We start from the raw sequence: 13,599 nt of genomic DNA on the forward strand, positions 1-13,599 counted from the left end.
GTGTGTGGGGAGGGGAGACTGGGGGTACTGGGGCCACTGGGGTGTGTGGGGAGGGGAAACTGGGGGCACTGGAGTGTGTGGGGAGGGGAGACTGGGGGTACTGGGGCCACTGGGGTGTGTGGGGAGGGGAAACTGGGGGCACTGGAGTGTGTGGGGAGGGGAGACTGGAGGTACTGGAGTGTGGGGGGAGGGGGTCTGTTGTTACTGGTGTATGTGGGGAGGGATACTGGAGGCACTGGTAATGTAGGAGGGGTAGTGGATGTACTGGTGTATGTGAGCAGGGTGTACTGGGAACATTGATGTATGTCTAGAGGGGGTTCTGGGGATACTGGTTTGTGTAGGGAGGAGGTACTGGGGACACTGGGGACTGGAAGCACAGGTATGTGTGGGGAGGAAGGTACTGGTGTGCACTGGGAGCGGGATATTGGGAGCACTGGTGTGTGTAGAGGTGGTACTGGGTCACCAGTGTGTGTGGGCAGGTGGCATCTGGGGCACTGGTGTATGTGGGGAAGGGGTATTTGGGGTAACTAGGGTGTGGGAAGGGGTACTGGGGTCACCGGTGTGTGTGTGTAGGGAGGGGGCGGTGGTGGCACTGGTGCAAAAATAATGGGGTGCTGGAGGGGCCCATGGTGGGGGACATGGGGACCCACTGGGACAGTGATGGGGGGACACGGGGTGTTTTGGGGGTGGTAGGGCTGGGGGACGGGTGCTTGTGGAGAACTGGGGAGGGGGCTCAGCATGGGGGGGAAGGACAGGCCACCCGAACAGCCACGGGATGGGGTGCAGGAGCTGGGTGAGAGTGTTTGGGGGAGCAAAGAGAGATTTGGGTTGTGCTGGAGCTGACTGGAGTGAGTTCGGGGTGGGGGACAGAACTGGAGCAACGTGTGTGCCAAAAATGTGGTGGGAGAATCCACTCAGGTCCCAGGGCTGAGCGAGCTGCTCTTCCAGAGTCCCCAGGACCAGAGGGAGTTCCCTGGTCGTGATGTCAGGGATGATATTACCTCCTGGACACAGCGTGTGACACGCGGAGCAGGCAGCCGGGCCTCCTCCTGGCCTCTCCGTAAGGGCTGGCATTTCTCTGGGATTTCTGTTGATACAAGGAAATGATCACCTGCTTTGTAATTTATAATGATTTCTGAATATTGCTTAATAATCCTGACTGTCCTGGGGAAGCTTACCAAGGACTACTGTGTTCAGCAAAACAAAGCAGTTTTCTGTGGAAAGTCACCAAGAATTACTATGTTTGGCAAAAATAAGAGACGTGTCCTTGGAAAGCAGATGGGTTCTAGCAAGTTTAGTCTTTGTAATGGATAGACAGCCATATATGGGCAGTAGAAATTAATAGACTGGTGCTTTTAGGTAAGATAGAGTCGGTAAACCAGCAGGAACCACCTTGGTCAAGTCATTAGCTAAGAGAATCTGCACATGCTCCGAGGACAAATACAAGGTGAGAAAGGCGACAAGCCTTCCTCCAAAAGACCCCCGAAGACAACGCGCAGGAGGAAACGGGCAGGAGCAAAGAGAAAAAACTACTGACACCAGCCTTTTGAACTAACCCAGCCTCGTTATGCATAGGGCCATCTGCATTATGTAATCCAATTAATATGTGTATCCATATCCACACTCGGTGAGGTTTTGGCAAAATGTGCTGTTGGTATGTAAGCTTTGTGGAGAAATCCCCTTGCACCCCAGCGCCGGAGTAAACGTACCTGCTGTGTAACTCTCTCTGAGTTGTAGAATCTGTTTCCACGAATCACTATTATGCTTCAGCTCTCCTGTCTTGCTGGGTCATCCTGTCGATGGCTGCTCTGCAACATTTACAAGTAGGTAAAACAGCAGAAACAGAAGCACAGAAAGGTGATTTACCAAAAATTACAAAAAGAAATCCATGCAAGGCTGAAACTACAGCTGGAGTTGCTTGATTCCACCTTAATTTACCCATTAGAGAGAGAGCACAACCCTTCTCTACCACTTGTCATGACCCAGATTGGAAGCCCAGAGCGTCACAATGGTTCTGTGATCCTCTCAGGTTAAATGAAGGTGAAATGACACCAAACAACCGGTTAAAATATTTTACTTGCAGTAGAGAACAGTTTAAACTTGGAAAAGGATAATAAGCAATGTGGTCTCTTATAATATAAATCAAAAGGAAAGTGAAAGGAGAAAAAAGAGGAAAGAGAAAAAAAGAGTCAAAGAAATCCGGATCACCACCCCTGGATCCAGCGTTGTCTCAGGTCTGGTAATCTTGGGTGGTGGGTGCACACACAGCAAAGTTTCTGTTGCCTTTTAAAGTTCATCTTATCAGCTGATTAGCATACTAGATGAGGAGGGGCAGGTACTCCACAAATTCCTCTCCATGAGAGACAAGGAAAAAGGTGGAGCATGGGTTCCAGTTGAGTTGGTGGGCAGGTGGTTGTTGCCCAGCTTTGGTGTTTCCTCTGATCACAGAGATCTCATCACTCATCCCAGAAATGCTCACCTCTTCCAGTTCTTGTTACCCCTCCAGTGGTGAAGGGGTGAAGTCATTAGCAAGGCAAGCACTGGTGTCTGGCTTGCACAATCGAGCCACCAAGTATTGGGCTTAGCAGTACTTGTGCTTGAGGGGAAACACCTGGTTTAGTCCCTGTCTGGCCCTCTGAGGCTTCTCTAAGGAGTTTGTCAGTGCAACTGCACGGGTGTGGGGGGTGCATCCTTTGATAGGCTCCCGCTTCCTTGGGGGACATTCCTTAGACTAATCCAAAGGCCACAGCTTGTCCTTGAGGTTTTCTGTGTCGATGAATGTTTGAGTCATTACTTCTTTCAGTTCCTTGCACCACTTCACTGTCTTTCTCATATTTCTGCTCTCTCGGGGTAGAAGCTAAGGTAAGATGCATTCATTAAAATAATTATTTTTAAAGCTTCCAGAATAACCATGTCCACATGGAGGCAGCAGCAGAACCTGCAGGAGACATCCACATAACAGGCTTGACCATGCTGATGAAACCATCAACAGCATTCCTGGTGCCTCAGGTATCTGGTCCCCATCATATCAGCTGCCACAGGGGCAGGGCTCCAAGCACATCACTTTCCTGGGCTCAGGAGCACCTGCACAGCAAGTGCATCTTGTCAGCAAATTGCTGACCAGTTATCCAGGGTCACAGAGTGGGAGAGAAGCCACAGCAACCAAACTGCAGGACACTGAAGCCAAATGTCAGTGTATCACACTAAATAAACAATATAAATATAAATATAAATATAAATATAAATATAAATATAAATATAAATATAAATATAAATATAAATATTCTGCCCTAAAATCTTGCATGTTCTCCTCTGTTTTTCCCATTTTATCACCTAGGACTAAAAATCAAAGAGCCAGGTAATACACAAACTTCATCTTCCCCCTTCCCCTCCTCCCCCATCTCTAAATGACTTTTTTTCTCATTAGAGATGTAGGAGAAAGAACCCAGGCTGTACAGCAATCTGCCATTCATCTGTGGATTTTCTTCCCTTGCATGTCAAGTTCCCCCTCCCACCCCACACTCATACACTCACTTCCAGAAACACAAAGCATTTGCCATCCTAATTCCCAACAGATTATTTAGGTAGCTGATACTTATGAGGCCTCCGTAAGAGGCCTTGGTGACTGTATGTTTGTTTTGCCCTGGCAAAGCAATTGACCTGAAGAGCAACCAGACCTGTGAGTTGGCATCTGTGTGGGCAAGGAGTTAAATTTGGGTGCCGGTTTGAGAAATGCAACTTGACTCTGAGCTTCCTGAACTCGCAAAAAGGTGCCACACACTCAAAACACTGATGCCTTGAATTCACTAGCTAGCGGAGCCAAGCTTTGTCAACAGCTGCCAGCAGCTTGGGCAAGTGCCATGTGATGAGTGTTATTAACCTTATCTCGTTTACATCCAGGTCTTGAGAGAGGAGGCGTGTATCAGCTTTCTTATGTGTCCTACTTTTATTACACTCCCAATCTTGCAGTCTTCCCCTGACGTCCTTCCCAAATTGCTGGAGTAAGCAACGAGACATAAGAAACAGATTAAAAACAGAGATCAAAAAAATCCCCTTCCCCCCAGGCAGTCTCTGCAGGAGTAGATCTGCAAGGAGAGCTGCTCTGAGGAGGAGAGATTCTGCAGGATTCCTTCACAGAATCACTCAGGCTGGAAAAGCCCCTCGGGACCATCGAGTCCAACCCTCAGCCCGACTCTACAAAGTTCTCCCCTACCCCACATCCCCCACAGCTCATCCCAACGGCCCTGAAACCCCCCCAGGGATGGGGACTCCCCCCTCCCTGGGCAGCCTCTTCCACTCTCGGACCACTCTTTCTCTGAAAAATTTTTTCCTAATGTCCAGTCATTTCACAGTCCTGCCATATATTTGCAGTTCTGTTCGTGTTTTTCACTTTGTCCACTGGCTTTGCATTTCTCAGGTGGTTGGGAGCTATGCTTTATTAGGGTACACAGCCTGCTGAAGAACACCTGTTTCCCCCTTCCATCCATAGCAGAATAAAGGATGAAATCCTATTTAAAAAATAAAATTATATTTTAGAAAAAAGAATAATCTATTTCTTCTTGCTATTCTGCAGTGACTACACTTCTAAAATAGAAATCCACCCTGTGCTTGTTCCCCACTTTGAGGGAAAAATCAATGTTTTCCAGCAGTGGACCTTTTTCTCCTGAAAACATTAATTTTGAAGAAAACCAATTTTCCATTGCAGGAGGATGAAATGAAATAACTCTAGTGGGAAACTTCTGGTCAGCACAGTGGTGGGCCTGCTGCCACATCCATGTAGTAAGAAAATCAGGTACGTTTTGCACTAACTTCATAAAAACTAAATTTCCTACACCATGTCAACTGAAACAGTATGAGGATTAGCCCAGGATGAGACCTCTCAAAACGTGAGATATTATCTGTTATGTCCATATATTGCAGGCATTCATGCCAGCCTCAAAGGCAGAACGAGACTGATGTGTAAATGTTTTTACATTTTTCAGGGTTTCCATTCCCTGTTTAAAGATGCAAAGAGCTGGCATGCCAGCACCGTTAACAGAAATACAGACAGCAGAGCTGGAAGCAATCTCAGAAAAACACATACATTCTCTCACCTCTTGCCTCAAGGTGGGTCCAGGGATGAGTTTAAGAAGTGGATAAACTCATCTGCTTAGTGCAGGAGAATAGCAGGTAGTGCTGGGTACAGATGGAAATACTCTGTGGACCTGCCTATAATGTCAGCTGCAGTTCAGACAGTGCTGGGGGTTAATCAGCTGTAGATAATGAAATTATGATACAGGCAATAATATGATGAGAAAATGCAGTGTCTGCCTCAGTTTGATAAGATCGGGAGGAAGGGTTCCTATTTCAAAACATTCCTATATACACAACACCTGAAAGCAGAAGTCTAAGAACAAGGCCTCCAGCAAAGAGCTCGCTGCCTCATTTTTCTCCTCTGTAAAATATGAATATTACTGATTTATAACGTCTGCCTGATGGAGGAGTTTAAGCATCACTGAACGGGCTGATGTGGCTCACAGCAGGAGAAACCTCATTCTCTGAGACCACCCAGCACCTCTTCAGGTGACTCTTCGGTAGGGAGAACGCAGGATTGCACAGAAGGAGATGGATTAGAGATTGGAAATAGCACAGTCAAAGTGGGAAAGAAGCAGTTGTGGAGATGGATCATGGATAAAATTTAAATTTCCATCTATGAGAAAATAATCCACTGCAAATATCACTTAGCTGAACAGGATCACTTGCCTGCATCTGCAGATAGTCTGAAACAAGAGTGGCGTGACTAACTCCAGCCTCATACAAACTGGTATCAGCTCAACTGCAAATGTTCCCCCCGGTTAATTACTCCAGGACTGATTACTGCAAGAGAAGAAAAAGAGACTGTTTAAATCTGGGAAGTCTCAAACTCACAGCCTCGTGTTTTGTCATGACCAAACAGTAATATTTTGGTTACAGGAAGAGCTTCTATCCCCTGGCTCCGGTCTTGTGTCTGGTAAGGAGTAATAATTAATGTTTAGAAAGTATTACCTAAAACACTGTCTTCAAAGATTGTCAGGTTTACGTTGCAAAAATAAAGGATAAGCAGCACAGCTATTAATTTGTAATAACTACCTCAATCATTATTTTTTAAAAAGGTGGAAAAATGGCAAAGAGATTTGAAAAACAAATCACTTGCTCACCACTGAAAATGCTCATCTGCACTTTGTCACGTTCTTGTCATCTTTGACTCATATCCTGAGTGGACCTTGTAGCTGCCTGTGTGGTGTGTGGTTTTACACTGTTGTTAAAACCCCCTAAAACAAGCCGCGTTTTGTTAGAGGATTCTGTGGGGGTTGTTAGTTTGTTTTCACAACGTTGGTTCTGATCCCTCAGTGCCACTAGAACTATTTAAATGTTTGTCATCACAACTCAAACAAAAAGTTGGTTTCTTAGGAAGTTGCGAGATGTCAAAATAGCCAAAAAAAAAACCCCAACCAAAAAACCACCATACACAAAAATAAACCAGAAACCGAAAAGCTTAACTGTGCTTTGCTGCGGGATGTGTACACTGCATGATTACATTGTGAACAAATACCAGAGCGCAACGGCAATGAAAATACAACACATTTTCAAAAAAACCCCACAAGAATGCCAATAATGGACACATTGTGAAATGGAGAGTTACTCGGGATTTCCTTGAGGAGACAGAAGACCCTTGACAGATCAGTAGGCTCATAAAATATGCTGGCCTATCTCGATAAGCATGTGCTGGGAAAGTAAGAAGGAAAATTTTGAAGGAAAAGACTCGGTCAGCTATTTCTCTGGGAGGAATAATCCTCTGCATTTAATCTCGATCTGTCTGTCACCCACAGATTTGGAAAGCACGTGATAAATGTTACGGTCATTCCCCGAGAAAGCACATACATGTACCATTGTGCTGGAGGATTCCTGCATCTGTGTAGAGCTGGAGATGGTATTTGCTGTGGTATTTGGGAAGACTTTCCCTTATTATTTTGAAAGACATGATCAAATTAAAGGTCTTGGGCAAAATTTGGTTTTCTTGCAGCAAGTTTTGCTTGAGTCAAGTGAAGGATGGAGCAAGACAGCTTTATGGGGGATGACATAGACCACAACAGTGTTGTAGAATAAAGTAGACTTTTGGGTCAAGAAGTCCCTGCCTTTGCATTCCATGCTTTTGCTTGTACTTTGGTGTGACACTCCTTTACAGAAAAATAGAGTAGAGCGGAAATGAGTGGGAGCAAACCCCTTTCTGTCCACCTGGGTTAAACCAGAAGTGCTCAAACTTTGTGTTGATGTGCAGCAGCCATTTCTGAACTAGCTGCCTCCTCCCACCCCTTCTCAGGTGCCCAGAAGTCTTTGCATAAACTTTTCATGGTCTAAACATGCACCTTTAAAAAGAGCTCTGCAGTTTTTCCAGGCATACTGGTTGGAATGACTAAACTTAATGGGCTACCAAAGAGGTCAAAGAAACGCACAAGTTGTCTTTCCCCACCTTCTCTTTCAGTTAAGGTCCTGAGCCAACACTCCCCAAGCCAAAGGACTCTGAATTTGGTATTTTAGCACAGCATGAATTCCTCAAACAGATGCTGGCGCCTATCTGACCCTCCAGATCAGCCTGGTGATGGTGCATCTAGGGAGGCTTCTGGTTCAGGCTCATTTCCATTCAAAACCAGGCAATTTCTTTGTGCAGACTTGTTATTTCCATGTGCTTGCATTTTACCTATTAGACCTGCTTTAATCTGTCCCAACAGCCGTGCTGTTACCATAATAGCCAGCAGAAGAACTCTTTAAGACTCATTTTGGAGTTTTAGAAAGCAGGCATTCTTCACTGCAGCACGGGGCGCACACAATTTCACAAAGGTGAGTGCACCCCGTATCTATGTTAACAAGATGTTTCGGCTTACATTTCCAATGAAAGAAGTCACACTGGACATCAGCAGTATCAGCCAGCCACAGGCTTCATGGTTTGGCTTTGAGGTCTACACAAATGCAGACATTTATTCAGAATTACCTTGAGCCACTGGTGACCTCCTCTGATCTGGACCTTCTCCGCAGCAGCTCAGGGGACAGTTCACCCTTTGGATGTTCTCATGAGCAGGAGAGGAAAAGCAAACCACTGATTTTCTAGAAAATTGTAGAAGATGCTGTGGAACCACTACCTTGCTGTCAAATTGGGCTGAAACTGGCTACTGGCTTCAAAAGTTAATGGAAGAGATAGAAATAGTACAATCACAAGCCTCGTTTCCTTAGGAAACCAAGTGAAATCAAATCCAATCTCTCATGTCACATATTATAAGAAAATAGGAGAAAACCAAGAAGAAACTCAGTGTTTCCACGTGTTTCTGTGTCATCTGCTGTCCCATGATTCACACATGGCAGGACAAGGGGAGGGAGCCTGCTGGTCCTGTGCCATTTGGCATTTACAGGCTGTGTTTGTACACTTCACACAGCAGCTGGGCCTCCTGATGCTGCCCCACACATTCAGTAATGATCTCAAACTAATTATTTGCTTTACCATTTTGTGTTGGTTTTCAGCAGGAGGACACTGTCGTTTTCAGGAACTGCTGCTTCCACCTCCCAGTTGACTCATTTCATTACGACTATTTTCTTTCACAAAGTGACTGGCAGCATCTGCGGGCATCATTCATTTTTTTCCAAATAAAAGAGGAAATAGATCTTCAAATGACTACTTCTTTATTTTAGACTTGAAAGTATGCCAGAACTTTGTGAGTCATTCTTTCAAGGAAGACAAAATAGAGTATTGGCAGGAACTAGGTCCGCACCACAATTAGATCATGGGGTCCCCTCTTGCACAGACCACATGTGCCACCGACCAAAACCGCCTGAGGCACCAAACAGCACCGCAGAATTTCCAGTTTGAAATAGTCTGATCTCCAGAGGCTCCAGCTGTTACTCTCCCCAGCAAAACAATTACAAAATTCCCTCAAATTCCTTATTTTTCTAATCGATGTAGTGGGAAGAGATTACTGAGAAAGGAGCTCTCACCAGAAATCCTTTATTTCCTCCTCAGAAATAATTCCTCATACTGAAATACTCCTGTTTCATGGTGGTGGTTCAATGATCACACTTAAGGTGGAAACCCGGGTGCTCTGACTGCCGATCTGCTCTTCCTTACAAACGCTGCAGAAGCTCAGAGCTCTCCTCGTGTCTCATAGGCCAAGGCACACAGTTACAGAATCGATCAGAGAATCGTCTAGGTTGGAAAAGACCTTGAATATCATCCAGTCCAACCATTAACCTCACACTGACAGTTCCCAACTACACCAGATCCCTCAGTGCTATGTTGACTCTACTCTTAAACCCCTCCAGGGATGGGGACTCCACCACCTCCCTGGGCAGCCAATTCCAATGCCCAACAGCCCCTTCTGGAAAGAAATACTTCATGATATCTAGTCTAAACCTTCCCTGGCTCAACTTGAGGCCATTCCCTCTTGGCCTATCGCTTATTACTTGGCTCCAGAGACTCATCCCCCCTCTCTGCCCCCTCCTGGCAGGGAGTTGCAGAGGGCCAGGAGGTCTCCCCTCAGCCTCCTCTTCTCCAGACTGAACCCCCCCAGTTCCCCCAGCCGCTCCCCAGCAGACCTGTGCTCCAGACCCTGCCCCAGCTCCGTTGCCCTTCTCTGGCCACGCTCGAGTCATTCAATGGCCTTTTTGGGGTGAGGGGCCCAAAACTGAACCCACTCAGCGAGGGGCGGCCTCACCAGTGCCCAGCCCAGGGCTCAGATCCCTTCCCTGTCCCTGCTGGCCACGCCAGTGCTGACACCAGCCAGGATGCCATTGGCCCTCTGGGCCACCTGGGCACACTGCTGGCTCCTGCTCAGTCGGCTGGCAACCAACCCCCCCAGGTCCCTCTCTGACTGGCAACACAGGGCTGTTTATCTTACACTCTCACAGGGCAGCTGGGGACACTGACCCTCCAAAGATATTTCTGTCTCATGTCTCCCAATTCTACATCACAGGAACATGGAAAACCATTTTTTTCTTACTCCTAGGCTAGCTGTGTTTCGAACCAGCAACACCAACAACAATTCCAGTCTTTGATAGGTCAGCAGGATCTGGCAAATCAGAGACACACTGCTAGGCAGTCAGAGCACAAGACTGCTATCGACACGGCCCTTCCTGACTATAGGACACCAGAAAAATCACTTACTCTTCCCCATGCCTTCATTTTTTTCACTGGGTAGTAGCATTTTGCACTCTCTGCTGCTGCAGTAGCAAATTCTTAGGATGGCCAAAATATCTGTAACAGCATGTTACTGACCTGCAGCATTGCTTTGAGTAATAAGTGACTTATAAGTGAGCTGTCACATTGTCACCTCATTGTTCCTTCTCTTTTTTTCCTTTGTTTGCCAATCCTTCCCAATATGACTATCCCAGCATGCCAAAATACACGCAACGAGGCCAGCAGTGCTAAACCAGAGCCTGGGTACCGGGCAGCTGAGTACAGAGACACCCAAACGGGCTGTGCAGGCACCATCAAGGATCAGGAATCAGCCTCTCCATAAATTTATTAGCTCAGCTGGGTGACCACACAGTGTGTCCACGATGTGTGTCGCTGTGCGGACTCAGCACCACCAATCTCATTGCCAAAAAATGCCAGGTGGGTTCCCCTCAAAGCACACACCAGAGTTGCCTGGCACAGCTGAACACACATTCATTCAGTTAACTGTTGACCTGTCATTCGGCACACTGTGTTCATAAAATTCCTTGCGTAAGAGGTTGGGCAAGCCTAGATCACCCTGTTCCCTGCTCCAACGGCTGTTGCAACATTGACTATTTGCTGCCTACCGGGAGCTCGTGTTCACAACATTCCTGAGAGGCTGCTGAGCCTGACTAACCCTACAAATTGTCATCTGCTTCTACTGTTCCATGCAGGCTCCAATGATATTGCAACAAGGCAACTCAGAACCATCAAGAGACTATATGTCCCTTGGAGCAACATTAAAAGGATCTGGAGCACAAAGAGTGTTCTCCTCTATCCTCCCAGAGGAAGGGGTTTAGGAAGGAGACACACTGAACAGGTGAATGCCTAGCTGGTGCCATACTCAAGGGTTTGGCTTCTGTGATCATGAGGAACTGAATCTGTTGGGAAAATGATGGGATTCACCTGACCAAGTTGGGCAAGAGGGTCTCTGCCAACAAGCTGTTCAGACTTGTATGGAGAGCTTTAAACTAGACCTAGCGGGGAAAGGTGTAAGGAACTGAAAGAAGTAATGACTCAAACATTCATCGACACAGAAAACCTCAAGGACAAGCTGTGGCCTTTGGATTAGTCTAAGGAATGTCCCCCAAGGAAGCGGGAGCCTATCAAAGGATGCACCCCCCACACCCGTGCAGTTGCATTGACAAACTCCTTAGAGAAGCCTCAGAGGGCCAGACAGGGACTAAACCAGGTGTTTCCCCTCAAGCACAAGTACTGCTAAGCCCAATACTTGGTGGCTCGATTGTGCAAGCCAGACACCAGTGCTTGCCTTGCTAATGACTTCACCCCTTCTCCACTGGAGGGGTAACAAGAACTGGAAGAGGTGAGCATTTCTGGGATGAGTGATGAGATCTCTGTGATCAGAGGAAACACCAAAGCTGGGCAACAACCACCTGCCCACCGACTCAACTGGAACCCATGCTCCACCTTTTTCCTTGTCTCTCATGGAGAGGAATTTGTGGAGTACCTGCCCCTCCTCATCTAGTATGCTAATCAGCTGATAAGATGAACTTTAAAAGGCAACAGAAACTTTGCTGTGTGTGCACCCACCACCCAAGATTACCAGACCTGAGACAACGCTGGATCCAGGGGTGGTGATCCGGATTTCTTTGACTCTTTTTTCTCTTTTCTCTTTTTTCTCCTTTCACTTTCCTTTTGATTTATAAGAGACCACATTAATTATTATCCTTTTCCAAGTTTAAACTGTTCTCTACTGCAAGTAAAATATTTTAACTGGTCGTTTGGTGTCATTTCACCTTCATTTAACCTGAGAGGATCACAGAACCGTTGTGACTCTCTGGGCTTCCAGTCCAGGTCGTGATGAAGGGGGATGGAGTGTTGAGCCATAAAGAGCCAGGGGCTGCTGATGCATCAGGAACCAGATGGAAACAACAGTGAAATGCCTCAGAGGAATTAGGGCATATTACTCTAAAAAGGTGTCATGGTTGATAGCCCACCGAAGTGCCTCTAGACCAACACACACAACATGGGTAACAAGGAACTGGAAGCCATTCTTGAAGCTAGAAAGCTACAATCTAATTGATATCTATTCAATGATACGACGGGAGATTATAAGAAAAATGGAGAGAGACTTTTTAATGAGTTCTGTAGCATGAGGACAAGTGGCAATGGATTTAAACTGAAAGAGGGTAGATTTAGATTAGATATAAGGAAGAAATTCTTTACTGTGAGGGTGGTGAGATCCTGGCACAAGTTGTCCAGGGAAGTTGTGGATGTCCCTTCCCTGGAAGGGTTCAAGGTCAGGTTGGACGGGGCTTTGGGCAACCTGGGCTGGTGATTTACACACAGCTACTCAAGTCACAAGGCATCTCCCTGCCAGTCTAATCTAGACAGATTCCAGGTGGTGGAAAGAAACTGGATTATTTATCTACTTTTTCTGCTGAAACATTCATTTACCCCCTCTACTCCTGGTGCAAATCCACCCCCAGGCCATGCACTTCCATATTTTCCACAGAGGAACAAACCCCAAAGTATCTGGGTGGGGCAGGGCACTCTTTTTAATACTCTGAGGAAAATCCTATTTAAAAGGGGCAACCAAGCAACCCCACTGCATGGGGGATGCTTCCACACAGCGGGGTCTGGAGCCACCCCAGGAGGGGGGACAGGGATGGGGACCGGAGGAACGGAGGTGCTGAAGTAAGTGCCACAAAAAGGAAAGGGGCCAGAAGGGTTTAAAATGGGGGAAGGTCCTGAGGAATGAGACTGAGGGGGAAGGATTGAGGTGAGGGAAGGGGCCAGAAGGGCTTAAGATGGAGGAAATTCCTGAGGGAAGAGGCTGAGGGTAAAGGACCGAGGTGAGGAAAGGGGCCAGAAGAGTTTAAAATGGGGGAAGGTCCTGAGGGAAGAGGCTGAAGGAGGGCACTGAGAGGGAAGGGGCCAGAAGGGCTTAAGGTGGAGGAAGGCCCTGAGGGGAAAGGACCGAGCTGAGGAAAGGGGCCAGAAGGGTTTAAAATGGGGGAAGGCACTGAGAGGGAAGGACTGAGGTGAGGGGCCAGACAGGTTTAAAATGGGGGAACAACCTGAGGAAAGGGGCTGAGGGTAAAGGACCGAGGTGAGGAAAGGGGCCAGAAGGGTTTAAAAAGGGGGAAGGTCCTGAGGGAAGGACTGAGGTGAGAAAAGGGGCCAAAGGGCTTAAGATAGAGGACATTCCTGAGGGAACAGGCTGAGGGTGAAGGACTGAGGTGAGGGAAGGGGCCAGAAGGGCTTAAGATGGAGGAAGGCCCTGAGGGAAGGGGCTGAGGGGAGGCACTGAGGGGGAAGGACCGAGGCGAGGCAAGGGGCCCACGGCATGATGTGAGGGGATGAGGAAAGGGGTTGAGGGACTGAGGGAATGTCTGAAACAAGGTGTCGGGGGGAAG

General features: G+C 47.2%; 1 long non-coding RNA gene across 1 annotated transcript in view; it reads left to right on the top strand.

Annotated features, from left to right (window-relative positions):
* Positions 1–3,888: 3,888 nt before the first annotated feature.
* LOC113489988 overlaps positions 3,889–13,599 on the top strand; it is an 18,620-nt gene continuing 8,909 nt past the window's right edge. The window contains exon 1 of the long non-coding RNA XR_003400122.1: positions 3,889–3,900. This is a non-coding gene — a long non-coding RNA (uncharacterized LOC113489988). The remainder of the gene's footprint in view (positions 3,901–13,599) is intronic.

This window comes from Athene cunicularia, assembly GCF_003259725.1.
Source record: "Athene cunicularia isolate RWA chromosome 1 unlocalized genomic scaffold, athCun1 chr1_part2, whole genome shotgun sequence".
Taxonomy (NCBI): Eukaryota; Metazoa; Chordata; class Aves; order Strigiformes; family Strigidae; genus Athene; species Athene cunicularia.